Source organism: Lithobates pipiens, unplaced genomic scaffold, assembly GCF_037356315.1.
Source record: "Lithobates pipiens isolate NorthernLeopardFrog02 unplaced genomic scaffold, aLitPip1_a1.2 Scaffold_8, whole genome shotgun sequence".
Lineage (NCBI taxonomy): Eukaryota > Metazoa > Chordata > Amphibia > Anura > Ranidae > Lithobates > Lithobates pipiens.
The window spans coordinates 521,704,444-521,726,291 of NW_027507903.1; positions in this window are offsets into that span (position 1 = coordinate 521,704,444).

Here is a 21,848-nt window from a genome sequence, read left to right on the forward strand (position 1 = left end):
ACCGGTTAAAAAGACAAAAACATAAGGCCCACTTATAAGATTCCTCACCACCTCTGATGGCCCATCGATAAAATTGTATGGGGGGGGGGGGGGGGGTTTGAAGTAACTTTGGGAGCCCAAAAAAAAAAGCCTCCAGCACTCTGCCTGAATTTAAGGACACACATAACATTTGGGGGGGTGTTTTGGGGAAAGCAGTACAATGGAGCTGACAATATACATTGTTAAGGGACTAGGCTATAGGTGTATATGGGCCCAAGATAGCATGCTGGGGAGGCTAGTGAATGCAAATATGCATGTAAGCCAAAAAATGAGCATTAAAAGCTTCCAGCATGCATGAGAATAAAGGGGACATTCACAGCATATTCCAATCATAGTAATTAGGGAATGATGAAATATATAAAACACATTAGCAAACATTAAATACAAATAATGTGATGTTAAAGGAGAACACTTACCTTAACATAGTTCTTCTGCAAGACCTGAATGATGGCAGAACAGGTATATGGAATAATGATCCCCATAGCCTGGGGGGAGATGCCTGTTGAGAACTTGAGGTCCTGCAGACTTCTCCCAGTCTCCAAGTACCGTAAGGTGGCGAAAGTCTCTGCTCCGGAGTGATGGCTTGCCGCATGCAGGTATCCTGCCTGCTGATATAAGGGGTGAGCAAAGCCAACAGATGGTGAAAAACGGGGTCCGTCATCCTGAGATAATTCCTGAAATCATCAGGATTATTCTCCTGGATCTCATGAAGCAAAGGCATGTGCAAGAATTTGTCACGCTGGAGTAACCAATTCTTGGTCCATGAACTCTTCCTCGCCCTGTTCATGGACTGGGCTCAGTTCAAAGTAGGAACCCCAACACCAAGCCCCCACACAGCACGAACTCTAAAACGAGTACGTACCCACACCATGGTTTCAAACTGTCGACTGGTCAGAATGAACTTAACAGAACGAACTGAAGAACAGCAAGGCCTGTGAAGACCGAGCTGAAAATCAGTAACGAGAGTGCCAGAATGCACTGAAAAACAGATACAAACTGACTACACGCACTGAAAACCAGATACAAACCCACAAGCACAAACTGAACGGCAGTAAAACGGCCGGAATAAGCAATAAGTCTGAAAAGCACGAATCGCCTCTAACCAAACTTCTACTAACACGAGATCAGCAGAAGGAGCCCAAAGGGTGGCACACTGGGTCTTCAACTTTCCTTTTTCTAGTCCTGTCATACATTCTGTACGTCACCGCGTTCTTAAGGATCGGAATTTGGTGTGATTGTGCGTACATACGTCAGTTTCAGCGGAACTCCGTCGGGGTCAATTCCGAAGGGAAAACCAGTCGTGTGTATACGGTAGAGGGGCTGCCCTTCTATTCACTTTTGCAGGACAATTTAGGGCCTGATGGTACCCTCATTGAAGGCAGTCCTGAACACCCAGTTTCACTCTAGACAACTCACTATTCTGGCTAAGGATGAGCCGAACACCCCTCGATTCAGTTTGCACCAGAACCTGCGAACAGACCTAAACTTCATGTGAACGTTAGAACCCTATTCAAGTCTATGGGACTCGAACGTTCAAAATCTAAAGTGCTAATTTTGAAGGCTAATATGCAAGTTACTGTCCTAAAAAGTGTTTGGGGACCTGGGTCCTGCCCCAGGGGACATGTATCAATGCAAAAAAAGGTTTTAAAAACAGCTGTTTTTCCGGGAGCAGTGATTTTAATAATGATTAAAGTGAAACAATAAAAGTGTAATATTCCTTTAAATTTCATACCTGGGGGTGTCTATAGTATGCCTGTGAAGGGGCGCATGTTTCCTGTGCTTAGAACTGTCCCTGCACAAAGTGTAATTTCTGCAGGAAAAAAAGTAATTTAAAATCCCTCATGGCTATAATGAATTGTCAGCTCCCGTAATACAGAGAACAGTCATTGAAAGTCATTGATAAAAAAAAAAATGCGTAGGGGTCCCCCCAAATTCAATTACCATGCCCTTCAGGTCTGGTATGGATATTAAAGGGAACCCTGCATCAAATAAAAAAAAAAATGACGTGGGGTTTCCCTTTAAAATTAGCACTTTAGATTTATCATGTTCGAGTCCCATAAACCTTAACGGTGTTCGGATGTTTGAACGAATATATTGCCTGTTCGCATGTTCTGAGAAGTCATTCATAAAAAAAAAGCGTGGGGTTCCCCCAAATTCAATTACCAGGCCCTTCAGGTCTGGTATGGATATTAAGGGAAACTCCACGTCAAATAAAAAAAAAATGATGTGTGGTTCCCCCTAAAAATCCATACCAGACCCTTTATCCGAGCACGCAACCTGGCAGGCTGCAGAAAAATAGGGGGGGATGAGAGAGTGCCCCCCCTGAACCGTACTAGGCCACATTCCCTCAACATTGGGAGTATGCTTTGGGTTCCCCCCCAAAGCACCATGTCCCCATGTTGATGGGGACAAGGGCCTCATCCCCACAACCCTGGCTGGTGGTTGTGGGGGTCTGCGGGTGGGGGGCTTATCAGAATCTGGAAGCCCCCTTTAACAAGGGGACCCCCAGATCCTGGCCCCCCCGTTTGAAATGGTAAGGGGGTACAAAAGTACCCCTACTATTTCACAAAGAAAGTGTAAATAAATAGTTAAATAAGACAAACACACTTTTGAAAAAGTCCTTTATTAAAAATAAAAAAGATTCCAGCAGTGGTAATCCACTCTTGCTATCCAGCGACGGATGATTATCTCTCCGGGGTCCAGCGATGGCTGATCTGATCCAGCGACGGGTGATCTCTTCCTCCAGTCCAGCGTAGCACAGTCCATCCATCCTTCCTCTGTCTCCACTGCTGGAGACACTGCAGGATCCTGGCGGCCTGACGTTTCTTATATGAGGAGGGCGGGGCCACCCGTCACCTGACCCCGCCCCCTCTGACGCAGCGGGGAAAGCCTGGCTTCCCCAATGACATGTGGGTGACCTCGCCCCCCTCTGATGTAATGGAAACCTGCGTTACATTAGAGGGGTCGGGGTCACCCATACATCATTGTGGAAGCCAGGCTTCCCCCTTGCGTCAGAGGGGGGCGGGGTCAGGTGACAGATTACTGTGATGTACTCCAATAAATTGGGTTTTTACAGATGAGTCTAAAATTCTTTTTACCTATTCATCCACATACAAACCTGAAAATAAAATAGGGCTGCTACTACTGATCCTTCTGTTAAAATGTTGGTTGCCTGACTTTCATTTTGATCCAAAGACTTGAATGCTTTTCCTAGAACATGTTTACAGATCAGTTTTTGACTTTACGATAACATTGTTTTCTGCATGCTTGTATGACCAGGTGCTTGCCTAAGAATGAAGAATCAAAGAAACACTGGCTGCAGATGCTCTCTGTAGCTGCTGCCTTGTAGTGTTGAACTGGTTAACAGCTGTAACAGCTGTACCAACAAGCTAATAGATCTGCTGAGCAGAAAGAGTTCAATGAGTCAGACAGCACTGCACTGTGGGAACTGTAGTCTAGAGGAGAGAGGACTAATTGCTGTGTGTGACTAAGCGGTGAGCTGAAGTAGCGATTTACTATCTGTTGCTAGAAAAAGAGACTGAGCCCTTTAGGAACTGACCATACAGCTATATAGTATCCTTACTGCTGCATGGAGGCTTGACTAGGCTGATTCTCATGTGCACCAATTGTACATCTGGGCCCCAACACTGGATGGCTGAAGAGTTATGACTAAATACTGTGCCTTTACAGCACCATTTCCTAGACATTCTCCTAGAGTGCACTCTATATTAGTTATTATATTATTTTTCACATTGCAGTTAATGCTTATATGTCCCGTTTATTGCTGACTTTGTTGGTTTATGTGTTGATTCCAGTCTAGTGGTACAGACTTATATTCTAAGTTACTTTGTCAAATTGACATTGGTTCTTGAATATTGATTATACTGTCTAGCAGAGTGTGACTGAACCTACCTTCTATATCTTCATTTATGCTCAAACCACTTTTACTCTAACCCATACCAATACATTGAGTTAATTTACCACTAAACAGTCTTGTGTCTATTTCGTGATACTAATTCACAGGTATCCACATTTGTGTTCCTATAAGTGCATGCAGTAACTTTCACTCAACCAAGTGTGTCAGAGGGGCTAAAGTTGTTCTTAAAGTCAAGGCACAGAACAGAGAATCAAAATTATCAAGCTCCTCTGGGCTCCTGCGGGGTTAGCGCTACATTTATTTCTGTTCATTGATTCAGAAATTGTAGCTTTCATATTACTTCCTTTAAGATTCCACTTAAAGCGGAAATTTTGTCAAAATAAAAAAATATATACATGGTACAGCCTGTTACTAGCATTAAATTGAACCTGTCTTCTTGACTAACCTAGTCTACCAGAAGTTTATGTCTCTCTGGTCTGTTTGGATATCCCATCCAAATCGAAGAATTAAAGGTTGACAATGATTGAACATCCTATTTCTTTCTCTTCTCTATGACTGGACCCAATTTTTAAGGTTATTTCCTTTTTGATTTGCTATTGTTACTTATTGTTACTTTATGCATGCCTCATTTGATTCGGTCAATTTCCTCCCCTACCCATCTCTGCCTCCCCTTCCAACACCAATTCCATATCCCTCCCTTTCCATTTCTATCCTTAACCCCCCCCCCACACACACACACACAAACACACACACACATTACTCTTAGCCCCTTGGACAGGCTATAACAATTTTTTTCTTTGTTTTGACGTGACAATACATCCTTATCTATATAGAAATTGATAATACTGTTCTTGCAGCCATAAAACCCTATAATTGCCTTTTCTTGTTAACTGATGATTCTAGCACTGTGATATGCATCTTGTTGCCCTTATGTACATTTTTTTTCTCTAAAACTTCTAATAAAGAACTATTTAACTAAATTGCCCCTGTCAGTTGCTTAAATCAAATGATGGGCAGATACAGTTCCATGTCACAGTAGAGCTGTTATCCCTACCTCTCCTGTGGCCCATGTCTCCTATCCTCACTCTGTTTCAGGGCTGTAGCCTCTCTCAGTCTTTTCAGCATTCAGTAATTTCTGAAGTGCTGGATGCCCATGTCACCCCTCCTGTTGCACTGCTTTAGCTTCATCCTCCAACCTCTACATCACTGCTGTGTCCAGTCCACTAGTGAGTAAGGAAAGTCTCTGCGTTTTCCTTACAACATAGTCTTTTCTATATCAGATTAGTGAGCTGTAAAACAGGGAGAGCAAAAAGTTATTATCTATGCTTATAAAAGGTCAGTGCACCTAAAACTAGTAACTTTGGATAGATGTTGGCTGGCTGAATCACTCATTGGTTTAAGTAATAACTTGTACGACATCACAATAATGTACGACAATAACTTGTACAGACATCATAATGACAGCACATTTCATTACAAGTAAGTATAATAGAATAGTACTGTACATGCATAGTTGATGTACATGGTAAGCTGAAGTAATTGCTAGTGCAGGTGTGTATCTCCATCCTAAATTGCTCAACATGTTTCGTGAATAAACACTTATCAGGGGTGAACGTTTAAGAGTATCTATAAAGAATAAATATAATTAAACTCATGTGGCACTAAACAGATCTCATATTTAAGAGGCCCTGTCATGTTTTTTTCTAAAAAAAAAAAATGTGTCATTTAAAAAAATCATTAAAAAAAAATTGCCCTTTAAGAGTTGTAGCCGGAGGTAACGTTTTGACATCGCTTCCGCCCACTTGTCTCCATACCAAGCAGGAGACAAGACATGATCGCCTCTGCCGCTCTTCCGCTGCCGATAAAAGTGATCTTGCGGTGAATCCACCGCAGAGACCACTTTTATCTTGTAGCGGACCACCCGCTGAAGAACAGGATACTGGGGTTATGGCAGCTAGCTGCTGCCATAACAACGATATCCTCCTTCAAACAGTCAACCCAAAACTGTCGGTCTGTAAGTGGTTAAAGTAGCTTCAGAGACCAGAGTATTGCTGAGTGGTTGTCAACTTCTACTGCCTGTGACTTGAATGTGTGTTTGTTCCTGTGTGTAACCAGCCTCTTTGATTCTGCTTGTTCCTGATACCTTGTTGCTGACCTGGCTTGTGGTCTGACTCTGCCTTTTGCCTACCGTTCCGGTGCCTTCTCTGCTTGCCTGATATTGACCCTGGCCTTGCCCTGGCTCTGCTATGCATGCAACTCAGTACCTCTGCTGCTTGGCTGCTACTGACTTCTGCCTGCCTGACCACCTGAGCTCCTGCATTCACCTGCTCACCAGCTTGGTTGCTGCTTGCTGTTCTGCAACTGCTGCCATGTACCCACACCTGCCAGTCCATCAGTCTGCCTGCTGTTTGGCACCTTCTGCAAGTACCTTCCATCCAGGATCTCCCACTCTGTGTCCTGTTATATCCTGTTGCCATCTTCAGGAATAATAGGACAGGAGGTGTAAGGACAAGCCCTCCCATCAGCTCGGCCTCAACCAGGTATGTGACAATTGTATTTCAAACATATATTTGTCTGACAATTTAAAATGGTTTATTGATATTATTTATTTAATTTTACTCCATATTACAAAGGCTGTTTTTTTTATTTTGAATCAGTGACCAGCAGCAGGGGACAAGAAGCTCCTCCAACTTATGTTTTCCTGCAGACAGACTGGGGAAGAGCTGGGCCATGCAACAGCTGCATATTTATTAGGAAAAAGGGGGGAGGGGCGTGGCTACCGAGCTACTGCATGGACGTGTAAGCAGTTAGCTCCGTGCTAGAGTCCGGGAAAACGACGCCTTACGGAGAGTACTTCAGCTCCAATTTTGTACTACCTGCTTGGGAACCATCCCTCACTCCTTCGCCATGGCCAAGAAGAGAAAAGGAGTTTTGCAGCTGCATAAACTCCAACATTTCTTCCCGCAAAAAGACCGAGGCCTAATCCAAGATGGCGCCGGGGACGCTTTGTCGCCTGCTTCCAGCGGATCCTCAGCATCCACGCCTAGCCCGGGACCATGCGCATCCACTTGCCGAGATCCTCCGGACGTCTCCACTCCGCTGTCCCGGAGCCCGGCAAAATCTAAACCTAGACTGGCGGAGGACACGACCGCCGATAAGGTGAGCGGGGACCATGACGGCCTAGATGACACCAGGGAACTAGCCGAAACGCTCCAATCCTTTCCCACTACTAACCAGCCGGTGTCTGACACCACGCTGAAAGACATGTTAGTGTCCCTTCGCAGCTCCCTCCACGCTGACCTGATGGACTGCATGAGAAGCTTTAAGGCAGACATGGGGGAGCTAGGCGACAGAGTGTCACATGTAGAGGAGAAAATGGGAGACTACGCTACCTCGTATAACTCACTGGTCGATGCCCATAATGAACAGGCTGACGAAGTGTCTTGGCTTAGATCAAAGGTCACTGACCTCGAGGACAGATCCCGCCGCGACAACCTTAAAATTAGGGGGGTCCCTGAAGTGGTCACCCCAGGTCAATTACTGCAATATGCTCAAGCTATGATGAGATCCTTCCTGCCGGACACCACTGAATATGACTTAGTGATTGATAGGATTCATCGTATCCCCAAGCCGTCCCATCTACCAGACAACATTCCTAGAGATGTTCTCATGCGGATACATTTTTACCACATTAAGGAAAGTTTTATGTCTGCTCACCGCAAAAATAAGCAACCACCTGAATGCTATGCAAACATCCAACTTTTTGCGGATTTGTCCCAGTATACCATGCAGAAACGCAAAGCCTTGCTATCCATTACTAAAGCCCTGCGTAACCACGCCATCTTATACCGCTGGGGATACCCGGCTAAATTGCACATTACCAAAGATGAGCAGGTGACTGTGGTGAATTCGTTGGAAGAAGGACTAACGCTTCTCCGCGCCTGGGACATCCTTCCAGCTCAATCAGAAGCACGCGCTTCTTCACCATCTTCAATGGATGTCAGTAAAACCTGGCAGGTTGTATCCAGGAAACACAAAGCTGCCTCCTCTAGGAGACACACTTGATCTCTCCATTACACATTTCCACTACAAATATGAGCACCCGGCTCTCCCAGCACGTATGCCACTAAGTGTTTCTACACCCCATGACATTTAGTGCAGTATTTCTGCCACGGGCTCATGAGAAGGGCCCTTTTCTTAATATTGAGCATGATATAGCTCTAAGTTCTTTTTTTTTATTTTTTTATTTTCTCTCTGTATGCAGCTACTTTGGCTTTGTTTCCCCCTGCTTGCTGTTTTTCCTTTTTTTCTGCCCTACTTCCTCCCCCATCTCTTCCCAGGATGGACCCGCCATACCTCTCGGATTTCCCGTCTTATCTATGAAGACCACTTCCACAGCTGGACATTCGATGACATCTGTCTGCCCTATAGTACACTGGTATGCTTACTCCTATCTTCCCCTTGTGATTGTTGCAAATGGTGAAGGTAGTCACCTTTAATGCACATGGGCTTAACCACCCGGCTAAAAGAGCTGCCCTCTGGAAAGAGGCCGGTAAACTGAGGGCCGACATCTTATGTATACAGGAATCGCATCTCACACTGCAGGACCAGCATAGACTTAAACACAGAAAATTCCCCCATGTTTTTCAGGCTTCGGTGTCACGTAAACATAAGGGAGTTGCTATTGTTATTAGTGCTTCGGTAACCTTCACCCTCAAGTCTCTTGTCACCGATCCAGAGGGTCGTTATGTCATTGTCATTGGCGACATTAACAACAAACTCTATACCATAGTCAGCCTTTACGCTCCCAACTCTCATCAGCTGAGATTTCTAAAACGGCTATTGAAAAAAGTTGACGCAGTGAAGCAAGGTACTCTACTGATTAGGAAAAAGGTTCTTAGATTTTTTTTTTTTAATGAAAATAATAACAGAAATAGAAAGGGACATTCATACACCTACAGAAATAGAAGGGACAATGTAAATTAAACAGTGTGTGTTTAGCATCACTTTAAGTTCTAAATTATGTCTTTAATGTTTCTTTATATTTCTTTTGGTGTTTTAAAATCTGTCTGTTGTTTAGATTAGGTATATATAACAATAAAAGCATCCTTTTGATTTAATTGCTTGTTCCTAAATAAAATTTTAGCTTTAGGTTAGACAAGTCTTGTTATCTCATGTATCTAGGTGTCCTAAATGTAAAACACAATATATGTTGTTGACAGGGACACTAAAGTGTCAGGTCACAGTTTGAAGATGGAAAACAATGCAGTTCAAGAGATAACCACACAAGGGTAGAGAAGGTTACAGGGGCACAAGAGGGGAAGAGTTGAGGCAGAATGCTGAATAAAGTTAATCAGATATATACCTTGCCTTTTAAGGACTGATTAATTATTCGGTATTCTGAATGGTATTGTGAAGTGGTGTCACTAACTTGATGTCTTACTGTAAAAGCTCTCAACTCAGACTGAATATTAAGCACAGCCAATTTAATATTTCCTCATTCCCAAACAACAAACAATTTAATTGGTTTAATTAGTTGATTAGCCCCTGATTTAAAAAAAAAAAACAATGTCACAAAAGTCAGCAGGGTATTGTGACCGTGAGCAGAAATACCAACAGCAGTAGCCCGCCAGTTACATTTTCTGGCTAGCCTTACTTGGTAACTTATAGATAGTTATGAACCTAAGAATAAGGGGAGGGGTTTAACCTTTCATGGCAGTTTGGGGGAAGATTTTTGTACTTACCCTAATATCCATTTCTTGAAGTTCATTAACCACTTCCCACCTGGCCAATGTACATATACGGCCAGGTGGGAGCTCTCTACTTCTGAGAGGACGTTCAGGAACGTCCTTCAGAAGGAGGGAGATGCAGTGGCGCGATCCCGGTGTGCTCGTGTCACCCGGACACGGCGCATCTCGGATCAGCAGGAGGGCTCTGTGATTGGCCCTCCTGATCACATGACGGCCGTGTCCAATCACGGCCGTCATGTGATGTAAACAAACAGCCGGTTGCTAGGCAATCGGCTCCTCCTCTCTTCACACAGAAGTCATCGCTGAGGAGAGGAGAGCAGATCGCTGCAGCCGGCTGGTGATCAGTGAGTATGAGCTGTTTTTGCAAACAAAATGATAAAAATTTCATTTGGGTACAGTGTAGCATGACCGCGCAATTGTCATTGAAAGTGCGAGAGTGATGAAAGCTGAAAATTGGGCTGGGAAGGAAGGGGGCGAAAGTGCCCTGTATTGTAGTGGTTAAGGAACACGGGATTCGGTATGCAGAAATGACTGGGTTACACTGCCACCAACAGGAGGATTTAAACACTGACAAATGAAAAAAAAACTCAGACAGATATGACCCCTCCCACTTTCTGCATGTTTACAATCAAAGAGGGGGTTGGACCTATGTCCCTTAATGAATTCCAAGAAACTGATTTTTCACAGTACACAAATCCTGTTTTCTTTCTCCCTTTATAAGAGACACAGGATTCAGTATTCATAGATGACTGGGTTGTCCAAAACAAAATACTAAAAGGTCCACAAAGGAGTAAACTGGGGGCTAACTGCAGCTCAAAGAGCTGCCTTAAGGGCCTTACTTTCAAAGTTGCCAATAAATGAGGCCTACATATCCACCTGGTAAAACTCACAGAATGTATGAACAAAGGACCAGGTGGCAGCCTTCCAAATCTGGGAAACAATTGCCTAATGCTTAAAAGTCCAAGAAGCACTCACAAATCTAGTAGAATACATCTCATCTGGAAAATGTGGAATCTTTATCCTTAAGGCTATAAGCATGAGCAATAATTTGTCTGAATCACTGAATAATGGTGGCGCGAGAAACTGGTTTTCCTTCACAGTTGCCACTAGTAATGACAGCATGTACAGCATTAAGAACAGGATGAACTGGAGCTGGATACAGAGATAGAAGGACATTACCCTGGTAGAGGTGGAAGGCTGAAGCCACCTTAGAAAAAAAGGAGACACCAAGTCTCAACACCACGTTACCCCTGTGTAAGAGCAGATTGTGTTCTTTTCAAGATAAAGCTGCCAGCTGAGACACATGCCTTGCAGAGGTGACGGCAACAAGGAACGCAACCTTGTGAGTGAAAGTGGAAAGGTGGGTGTCCTAAGAGTTTCAATAGGTCAACAGAACCAGATTCAAGTCCAAAGAGGTAATGGGAGATTGCACAGAAGAAGCTACACACAAGAAACCCTGCACAAACATTTTAACAAAGGAGTGAAAAGCTAACGGTCTTTGGGACAAAATTACAAGAGCCAAGAGTTACTTAAATGCTGTTTCCAGGCTTAAATGCAGACATGTCAGAATTCTTCCCACGGAATGTTTCCTGGAGTGAAAACTTCCCTTGCTCCAAGTAGAATACAACTTATACATGCAAAAGTAAACCTTGCGAGAGGTAGACTTCCTAGATTTTAAGAGTATGGGGATCACAGACTTCAAGAGAACCCTGTTCCCTAAGACTGAGGGAACAGGGCAACTGTAAAGCAGGAAGGTAATCTGATCCTTAAGATAGGAGACCTGAGTGATCTGGAAGAGTCCATGGGTTGTTTCCAGAAGTATGATTTAGTAGAAGTACCACTTCTGCCTGGGCCAGTTGGGTGTTCTGAGCATCACATGAATGCTTCCATCTCAATCCTTCAGAGTAGATGAGGAAGGTGTTTCACATGAGTAAAGGAATAGATTTTTATTTTATTTTTTTATCCCATGGAGGCACTAGCATATTTACTGCTTCTTTCAAAGGATCTGTGCACATGAAAGTAAATCAGTCCAGTTTGTTGTGGAATATGGAGGCCAGAAGGGTCACATCTGGAATCTCCTACCTGACACATAGGTCCTGGAACACCTCCGGCTATAAAGACAACTCACCTGAATCCAGTCACTACTTGATGAAGTAGTCTGCCTGACAGTTTTTAATACCTGGTTCACATGAACAGGCAGACAAGGTTGAAATGTGTAGTCCTGCCCAGGCTATAGTTCTTTCTACGTCTTTTTGCCACAGCCAGACTTCTGGTGCCTTTCTAATAGTTGATGTAGGCAATTGTTGTATCATTGCCTGAATGAATCCTGACTGGATGACCCCCTAGACTGGATGACCTTTTAGGCAGGATGTGCAGCTCTGCAAGAACCATCGATTTGCTTTGAGCACCAGAATGTTGATCAGGCAGCGAGATACCAAATTATTCTGCATCAAAAAGATGTCTAGGACTTCTCCCCAACCTTTAGGGCTGACATCTGTTTTTACTATCTTCTCTTCTAAGAGAAAGATTTTTCTGACTCCAGAGCTGAATGCCTGAGCCAACAGACCAGTGACACCTTAATCTTCAGTGTCAGGCTACTTTATTTGCCCAAAGACTGAACTGTGCCCCAGGTTTAGGTCCAGAATAGGGATGTGAGGCCTGGGAGAAATAAAATAAACTTTTAATGGCTTTGGAGGCAAGAGATTTCCTAGTTTGAGGTTTTAGCATTATTCAGCTGGCATAAATGAGTACTCATACTACCAGTAATGTTCTTTATGAAGCTGTCTAAAGAAGCACCTAAGAAATGTTCACCATCAAAAGGCATGCACAGCAAGTATTTAGTACATTGCTGAACTCCTCCCTGGATGAGGCAGAAGAGGGGGGCATACAACTGGAGCCCAGTCTACCTCCCCTCCCCCCGGCATTTGGTTCAATAGCAGGCTGTAGTTTCCATCCCCTTCTGGCCATACACATTCCACGGACAGAGGGAGGATCTGTAGGAGAAAGGACATTTGAACCTTCTCCTCGATTTCTGTTTTACAGCTCTGACCTACCAACTCACTTCAGTAAGCCAATCAGCAGCTGGCCTTGAGAGAATATCTGGAGACCCAGTAATATTTGAGATTATCCAAAGTCTTCTGCTGAAAATCAGAGAGTTTCCACAAGCTTGTCATGGGTCAAGGTTTGTTGCTAAATTAACCCTGACTTTTCCCTTGAACAGTAACCTTGATAGTACTGTCTCTACTCTTTTTAGAATTTTTGAGCATTAAATATGCTTTTTGTGACTAATCCTTGTTTTTATGAGGAAGTCCTAAATGTGTATGTACAGTGCCTTGAAAAAATATTCATACCCCTAGAAATTTTCCACATTTTGTCATGTTACAACCTAAAATGTAAATAAAAAATATATGAGAAGGGGGAAAAAAGGGGATTTTTGCAGTGCTGGTATATTGAAGGTACAACAATAAGAAAATTCAATACATAAAACAATTAATTTTATTATTAATTATTACAATTTTGCACATTTGCAATCATTACATAGTTACAAAGTGACAAGAGAAACTGGTCCACATAGTACAGAAGGTGGAAAAAAGCTTGCAGTCATCTATCCCGACATGTTTCGCAACAGCTTCCTCAGGGGATATGCAAGCTAATGACAAACAATAACCAGGCAAGTTTACAATTAATGCATTCAGTATAAAACAACATAATTTAATAATTTTTTTGCCACATCTAGGTCCTCGTAGGGGCTTACCCTCCCTTCAAGTCCAACGTCCAATGAAAGAAACACCTCACAAGTTGGAAAAAAGTGTGTATAGAACTACCCCCAATCAGTGAAGTGGAACGGCTTAGGAGGGCATAGACGGGAACCAATCTGGGTAGTGGTAAAAGATACAATAAAAGTTGTTAGAAATAAACCCAAGGTACAAGGTGTTGTTAAACATCTAAATTAATAGAAAGAGAAAAGAAAAAAGGGGGGGAAAGCTAAAGGAAGGGGAAGAGAAGGGGAGGGAGGGGGGGGGAGGAAGGGGAGAGGAGGGAAGGAGGGCGGAAGGGGGGGAAGGGGAACGGTCCTTCCAAAAAGCCTATAGCAATAAGGGAAACGTAGCTTGATCTGCCCTTCCCACTCTCCCTGACATGCGCAGTGCCGCCTATGATGTCCGCATCGAGCCGACGATGTCAGACACCGGCTCGATGGGCGGAAGCTTAAAAGTTGGGCGCCATTAGGGGGAAAGTACTGGCGGACACGCTAGGCTTATCCCACATACCATTGAACGCTACATGTAAGTAATGGACACAGACGCTTTGCGCTACAGATCTCTATCTATTGATATATTTATAAAGCAAATTAATACCTCCTCTTTACATATTTATAGACACTCAACGTATGAGGGCTCACTTTTAAAAGTGCCATTGTGCATTGCTGCGTTTTCCAACTTGGGAATCTATTTATCCTTATTATCTGACTGGGTCATTGTTTACTTCCAGTTCTGAAACCATAATAGTAAGTTTAGACATGGTATAAATGTTCTACACGTTATCTAATTGCTATTTGCTAATTGGGGGATGTCTTTAACCCCTAATTTATCATTATTTGGCAACAAAGATACATTTTTACCGTAATTGTTGCAATCTATATTTCCCTTTTTGATTATTGGGACTTATTTAATTGACCTTATCGCTATAGGCTTTTTGGAAGAACCGTTCCCCTTTTTTCCCTCCCCCTTTCCCCCCCCTCCTTCCCTCCTCTCCCCTTCCTCTCCCCTCCCTCCCCTTCTCTTCCCTATCCTTTAGCTCCCTCTCCCCCCCCCCTTTTTTTCTTTTCTCTTTCTATTAATTTAGGTGTTTAACAACACCTTGTACCTTGGGTTTATTTCTAACAACTTTTATTGTATCTTTTACCACCACCGAGATTGGTTCCCGTCTATGCCCTCCTAAGCCGTTCCACTTCACTGATTGGAGGGGTAGTTCTATACACACTTTTTTCCAACTTGTGAGGTGTTTCTTTCATTGGACGGTGGACTTGAATGGAGGGTAAGCCTCTACGAGGACCTAGATGTGGCAAAAAAATTATTAAATTATGTTGTTTTAGACTGAATGCATTAATTGTAAACTTGTCTGGTTATTGTTTGTCATTAGCTTGCATATCCCCTGAGGAAGCTGTTGCGAAACATGTCGGGATAGATGAGTGCAAGCTTTTTTCCACCTTCTGTACTATGTGGACCAGTTTCTCTTGTCACTTTGTAACTATGTAATGATTGCAAATGTGCAAAATTGTAATAATTAATAATAAAATTAATTGTTTTATGTATTGAGTTTTCTTATTGTTGTACCTTCAATATACCAGCACTGTAAAAATCCCTTTTTTTTTCCTTCTCATATATTTTTTATTTATATCTTGAACTGGGATAAGGTGCTGTCCAAATAGGAGGAGGTCAGAGTCAAAAAAATAGAAAATTTAAATGTATTTTATTGGGATTTTATCGTGGTAGATCAACACAAAGTGGCACATAATTGTGAAATGGAAGTGTAGCGCTGGCTCCTGACGAGCAGGCGCTTTGTTTTTTTCAAAGTTAATTTTCCTGAAATGACAGTTGGGTTTTAGGGCTAATTTTCTAAATTTCTGGTTGCAGTACCAGTCCAGCTTGGTTGCACTGGGTTCTCCTTGACCGCAGGTGTCGCTGTCACCATCTGCAAGGTTGGAAATGCAGTCTAGCTGGGTGTATTGAAAGCCATTATTCCCTCGGAACCAGCCCAGTGGGAGTGTTCTCCTGCTGTGCATTCTGGGGGGTGGCATTTAAGGTACCGACATCACGTGCTTCGGGGTTCCGGAGATTATTTTCTGCCTGTTCGGTTTGGGTGGTCCTCCTGACCCAGCCCCATGGCCCTTCTGGCCTTGGGTACGGAACCATGCATTTTCGAGTCTGCAGGGACAGGCCTGAATGGATTTCGGGCCTATTGATCCAAAGGTGGTCCAGTGCTGTCTCATCTAAAGGAAGAGGCCCAGCAACTGGAAAAACTCCAGGGGAGGATGCTTCAGGAGAAGGCCGTGCACAAGGCTGACTTCTCTGAAGGAGCCTGGAGGCTTAGTTGAAGGATGCATCCTGGATCAACACTCATACGGTATCGCCGGACTGGCTGAGAGATACTGGTACCGTATGATAGCTCTTTAAATTTGTCTACGTCCCTCAGTAACGCACAAGTGTACATCACAAGTCTGTGGCAGAGACTTTGTCAAACATCCTACGCTCAAGTGTATATCACAAGTCTGTGACAGAGACTTTACCGAGCACCCTACTGGCTGCTAGGCCTAGTGAGAGGAGGTCTATCCGGGGGTTGTAAAATCCAGCTGTGAAACGGTTGATATCCTCTGGATTTTCCTATAAGATACTTTCCATTTTTTGCAGTCTAAAGTACCTGAACTTACTCCTAACCCTCTACCCTTCATTGAGAGACTCTGTTTCTGTTTCAAATAAATAACCCAAAAGAAGATTCAGTGTCAGTTTCCACATTTCTTTGGGCCATCTACCATGGAAATCCCTAGACGGAGAAGCAGACAAGAAGGTAACGGTAAGCCCAATAAAACCAGCAGCTCCTTCGGGGATAAGTGCTACATGTGGGCGCTCGTCCGGGATTTGAACCCGGGACCTCTCGCAACTAAAGAGAATTGCCTGTGTGGAATTCATATGGTAGAGGGTTTGTTTTTTGGACTGCGCCATTTTACCAGGAGTGATTGACGGCCACTGTTTGGCACGTGAACTGTGGGCGGATTTGGAAAAAGCCCACGAGTTGCGTGACCGGAGGAACCAGTGGGAGGAGTCTTGCCTGTTTTTTTTTTCCTGCACGAGGCACCACGTGAGTGTGTCGTAGGAAAAAGAGGAAAGAGGTTGTTTTTCTTTGCAAAAGAAAATGTTCCAGATTCCAGGGTCTCCGTCCATCATGGGACCCAGGATGCCTTCAGTGGGAAATCCCACAAGTGTGAGACTTTACTCACAGATACAGAAATTTGCCTGAGACTGCAGGGGCATTTTGTACTGTATAAAACAGGAGATGTCGAGGCGCTGGAAATGCTCTGCAACAAGTGCGAGGGACTGGTCACAAGTCTCCCGCCATTTGCCTGATGCCTGCAATGTGGAGAATACCTGTTTAAAGTGGAGCAACCCACCGTGCTGCCTCGGGCATACCGCATGGACTGGGCCACGGGCGTTGCCACGAGGAGCCTGCTGTATATGCTCCTGTGGCAAGGCCTACAATTTGTATGCCGACTACTACAACCAGTATCCCGAAGGGAGATGCTTTCACCATCATTACCGGAGGAGCCGCTCCGGACGTCATGGACACTACTTTGTGCATCATTACTACAATCACTGTGCCTGCTCCGAAGAAAGTAGGCTACGTCAAGGCCTCCTGCAGCCACAGTAGAGGTCCATCCCAGAACTTGCCTGTATCGGATCGGGGGCAGGAGATCATTCCCAAGTAATCCGCTGCAGATACAGGTGAGAAATCTGGGGAAATTGTATTGCTTGGGACTGTACGTAACTATTTGCCAGCAGAGGAGTTGCGAGACTCAGAAATAGATTCTCTGTCTGATTTGTCAGGGGATGACGATCTGTTCGAGACTTTATCTCAGGAAATGTTATGGGCCAATGCTGATGATGTGGCCGCAACCTGCAATGTTTTCTGGCTGGTTAGCTCTAAATTCAGGGAGTGCATCGCCTCGGGTGGGAACCCCTACAACTTTTGATTTGCCTTTGCCTAAAAATGATAGTTTGCCCGAATCTAAGAGAATGTCTTTTGCCATGGTACGTAAATCACCAAATTCTTGTGTGCCTCCCGGGGATGGAAGTGCCCGAGCTCTACCTAGGCTCGCATGATCCCAGCGGCTGCTGAACAAGCGGATGGCTACAGAATACGGTTTGGAGTTCCCTTATGTTCCCAAGAAAATTATGCAAGAGATTGAGAAGAACCGAGAGCATTGGTGTGCCAGTGATGTATGGGACTACCTGAAAGTACCTAAGCCCTTTAGGAAACAAGGATGTTCTCCTACTATGTACCAATGCTTCACCGGGTGTCTTCAGCACTGGAGCTTTGGGAGACACATATACTCTGATAAAGTTGTCATAAATATGTGAAAAGTGTGGCGTGCATTTGTATTCAGCCCCCCTGAGTCAATACTTTGTAGAACCACTTTTCTCTGCAATTATAGCTGCAAGTCTTTTTAAGTATGTCTTTACCAGCTTTGCACATCTAGAGAGTGAAATTTTACCAATTCTTCTTTGCAAAATAGCTTGGGCTCTGTCAGATTGGATAGAGCATCTGTGAACAGCAATTTTCCAGTCTTGCCACAGATTCTCAATTGGATTTAGGTCTGGATTTTGACTTGGCCATTCTAACACATAAATATGCTTTGAACTAAACCATTCTATTGTAGCTCTGGCTGTATGTTTAGGGTCATTGTCCTACTGAAAGGTGAACCTCCACCCCAGTCTCAAGTCTTTTGCAGACTCTAACAGTTTTTTTTTCTAAGATTGCCCTGTATTTGGCTCCATCCATCTTCCCATCAACTCTGACCAGCTTTCCTGCCCCTACTGAAGAAAACCATGCCTACAAAATGATACTGCCACCACCATGTTTCACGGTGAGAATGGTGTGTTCAGGGTGCTATGCAGTGTTAGTCTTCCATCACACATAGCATTTTGCTTTTGGGCCAAAAAAATTAATTTTGGTCTCATTTGACCAGAGAACCTTCTTTCACATGTTTACTGTGTCCCCCACATCTTCTCACAAACGGGACTTCTTATGACTTTCTTTCAACAAGGGCTTTCTTCTTGCCCCTCTTTATAAAGGCCCGATTTGTGGAGTGCACGACCAATAGTTGTCCTGTGGACAGATTCTCCCACCTGAGCTGTGAAGCTCTGCAGCTTCTCCAGAGTTACCATGGGCCTCTTGGCTGCTTCTTTGTTAATGTTCTCCTTGCCTGGCCTGCCAGTTTAGGTGGAAGATTCATATCTTGGTAGGTTTGCAGTTGTGCCATTCTCTTTCCATTTTTGGATGATGGAATGAACAGTGCTGTGTGAGATGTTCAAAGCTTGGGATATTTTTTTTATAACCTAACCCTTCTTTAAATTTCTCCACAACTTTATCCCTGACCTTTAGAAGAGTTGGGAGCCTGATTCCCAGTTAGGCTACCTCAAAAGTATAGAGAGGGTGATTGGACTATCACGGTACAGTAAAAGACAACACAATTGAAAATGATAACAAACATATGCAAAAATTTACAGATGATTTTATTGATTCCAAAAGAACAATCATCATTTACAAATAAAAACATAGTAGCGGTACACGAATTATCACCAGTGAGTAATCACAATAGAGCAGTTGATCAGAGATGTCACTTTCCTCAACTAGTTTCGCGGACAATAACCACTTCATCAGGAGGTTATCTGTTATTGGATCAAAAAGCATCATAATAGTCAAGAGGTAAGAAGATGAAACCTTGTCATACAGCATCATCTTCTTACTTCTTGACTATTATGATGCTTTTTGATCCAATAACAGATAACCTCCTGATTGTCCGCAAAACTAGTTGAGGAAAGTGACACCTGTGATCAACTTCTCTATTGTGATTACTCACTGGTGATAATTTGTGTACCGCTACTATGTTTTTATTTGTAAATGATGATTGTTCTTTTGGCATCAATAAAATCATCTGTAAATTTTTGTATATTTTTGTTATAATTTTCGATTGTATTGTCTTTTACTGTACCATGATAGTCCAACCGCCCTCTCTATACTTTTGAGGTAGCCTAACTGGGAATCAGGCTCCCAACTCTTCTAATATTCAATCTCTGGGTGATGGTACGGTCCCTATTGTACTTCTATCTTGGTAATTTACTATAAGAGGCCACATTAATTTCTTTATCCTTGACCTGTCTGGTGTGTTCCTTGGCCTTCATGATGCTTGTTGTTTATTAAGGTTCTCTAACAAACTTCTGAGGGCTTCACAGAACAGTTGTATTTATACTGAAATTCAATTATACAGTAGACTTTAGTTACTAATTAGGTGACTTCTGAAGGCAATTAGTTCCACTCGATTTTAGTTAGGGGTATCAAGGTAAAGGGGGCTGAATACAAATGCATGCCACACTTGTCAGATATTTATTTGTAAAAAAATGTGAAAACAATTTATAATTTTACTTCCACTTCCCAATTAGACCAACACAAAGGGGCACATATAACATAAAATCACAATAAAAAATAAAAAAAAATAAAGGGGTCTGAATACCTTTTCAAGGCACTGTACACAAGCTGTAAGGTTTACTCTTTTGATATCTAGGCTCTGCTCTAAGCTCAGCAGTGGTGCACAGTGATTGTGTTTCACTGTTCCTTCCTCTCAATGATACAAGTCTGCCAGTCTGTTTGGATGATTGAAAACAGCAGGCTCTCTATCTGGTTAATTGAGCTTTTCTCAGTAATAAAGTTGCAGTTTAATATTCAGATGGCCATTAGTTGCCTGAATATTTCAATATTTCATATGCCTGAATCTGATCCTTTAGCTTGTATAGGTGTCACCAGAAACATGAGCCCTTGTACACACGGTCGGACATTCTGAAAACCAAATCCGTTGGATTTTGTCCGACGGATTTTGTCCGAAACTGTTGCATACACACGATCGGACAAAGTTGTCGGAAAATCCGATTGTACATAACGTGATGTCGTTATTTCGTTACGACAGGACAATGTTCAGGCTAGTAGCCAATAGCTTTGGTCTAGGAATTTGATCTGAGCATGCGTGGCACTTTGTCCCTCGGAGTAGGCTACACATGATCGGAGTATGTCCGATCTGAGCATTTTGTGGGAAAATTTTACCGAGAAGTTGGAAAAGTTGGTCTGTCGGATATTCCGACGGAAACAGTCCGATGGAGACCACACACAGTCGGAATATCTGACAAAACGGTCCGATAGGACACATTCCATCGGAATCTCCGACCGTGTGTACAAGGGCTGACAGTTGCCACCCTGTCAACTGCCTGACCTCACAATGTTCCCACTCAGGAAACGTGTGGTCAAGCAACAGCTGTAACATTTTAGGTGACCTGTGGCTCTTCACTCAATGTAAAGCATCAGGCTCAGTCAGAGTAACTGTAAAGCCTAGCTCTAAGTTGTATTTAAGGTTAAATAGTTTGTTTAGACCAAGCTGGTCCAAATTAACTATTTGCTTCTCTTACACCTGTGTTCCCTGTCAGAGCTGTATGAACTGTGTGTAGCATCAATCATATACAGTATACAGCACTGTGTTATAGCAGCGGGATGAAGACTTCCTGTCCTGTTTCTGGAACAAAAGAAAGTCGGGCTGAGTGCTGCTAAGCCATTCAGAGGAGCATTGTATTTTATGAATGAATACACTGCTTTCTCTGATTGGCTGAGGTGGATATTGTGATGTCATCTGCCCGCCTCTCCACCTCAGCCAATAATATGAAGCCTTGTATCGATTCATAAAATGTAAATCTTCCTCTGAAAGAATGTGCAGCGATCAGCTCGACTCCATTTTGTTATGGTAAGGGAATGGGAATTCTCTGTCCCGCTACCAGGAACACAGCACTGTATATAATTGATGTTAGATACGGTTTATACAGTGCTGACATGGAGCGCAGGTGGTAGTGAAGCAACTATTTTGTTCCATTTGACCAGCTTGGTTCAACTATTTAAGATGAATTAAAACTTGGAGTTAAGGTGTTTGATCCACGTATGGCTAGGGTGGTGGTACAAAATTTGATCTACTGATTGACTCCTATGCAAACGCCTTGTCTGATTTTTGCTGTTCACGTTCCAGAGGCATTGCACTTTGCAGGGGAATTTTCCCCAGAGCTTAGTGAATTTAGTGACAATTCACTGTGCAAAAATAAACAAACAAATGCAAAGAATTGAAAAATTGCATTTTTGTTTGCACATAATTGGATCATAGTAGTCAGCAGAGCCACATCACATTAATTTAACTCTCTAGAAAATTTTCTTGCAAAGTATTATCGCACATGCAAAGTAAACAGCTTATTTGTCTTTAGAAAATTAACTCCATAGATTATATATTCTTCCTACTTCCTGAATGCAAATTGGGAGGGCCTCTTCTAATTACTTGATCAGTCTTCGTGTTTAATATAAAAACATACTAGGGTAGGGCACAA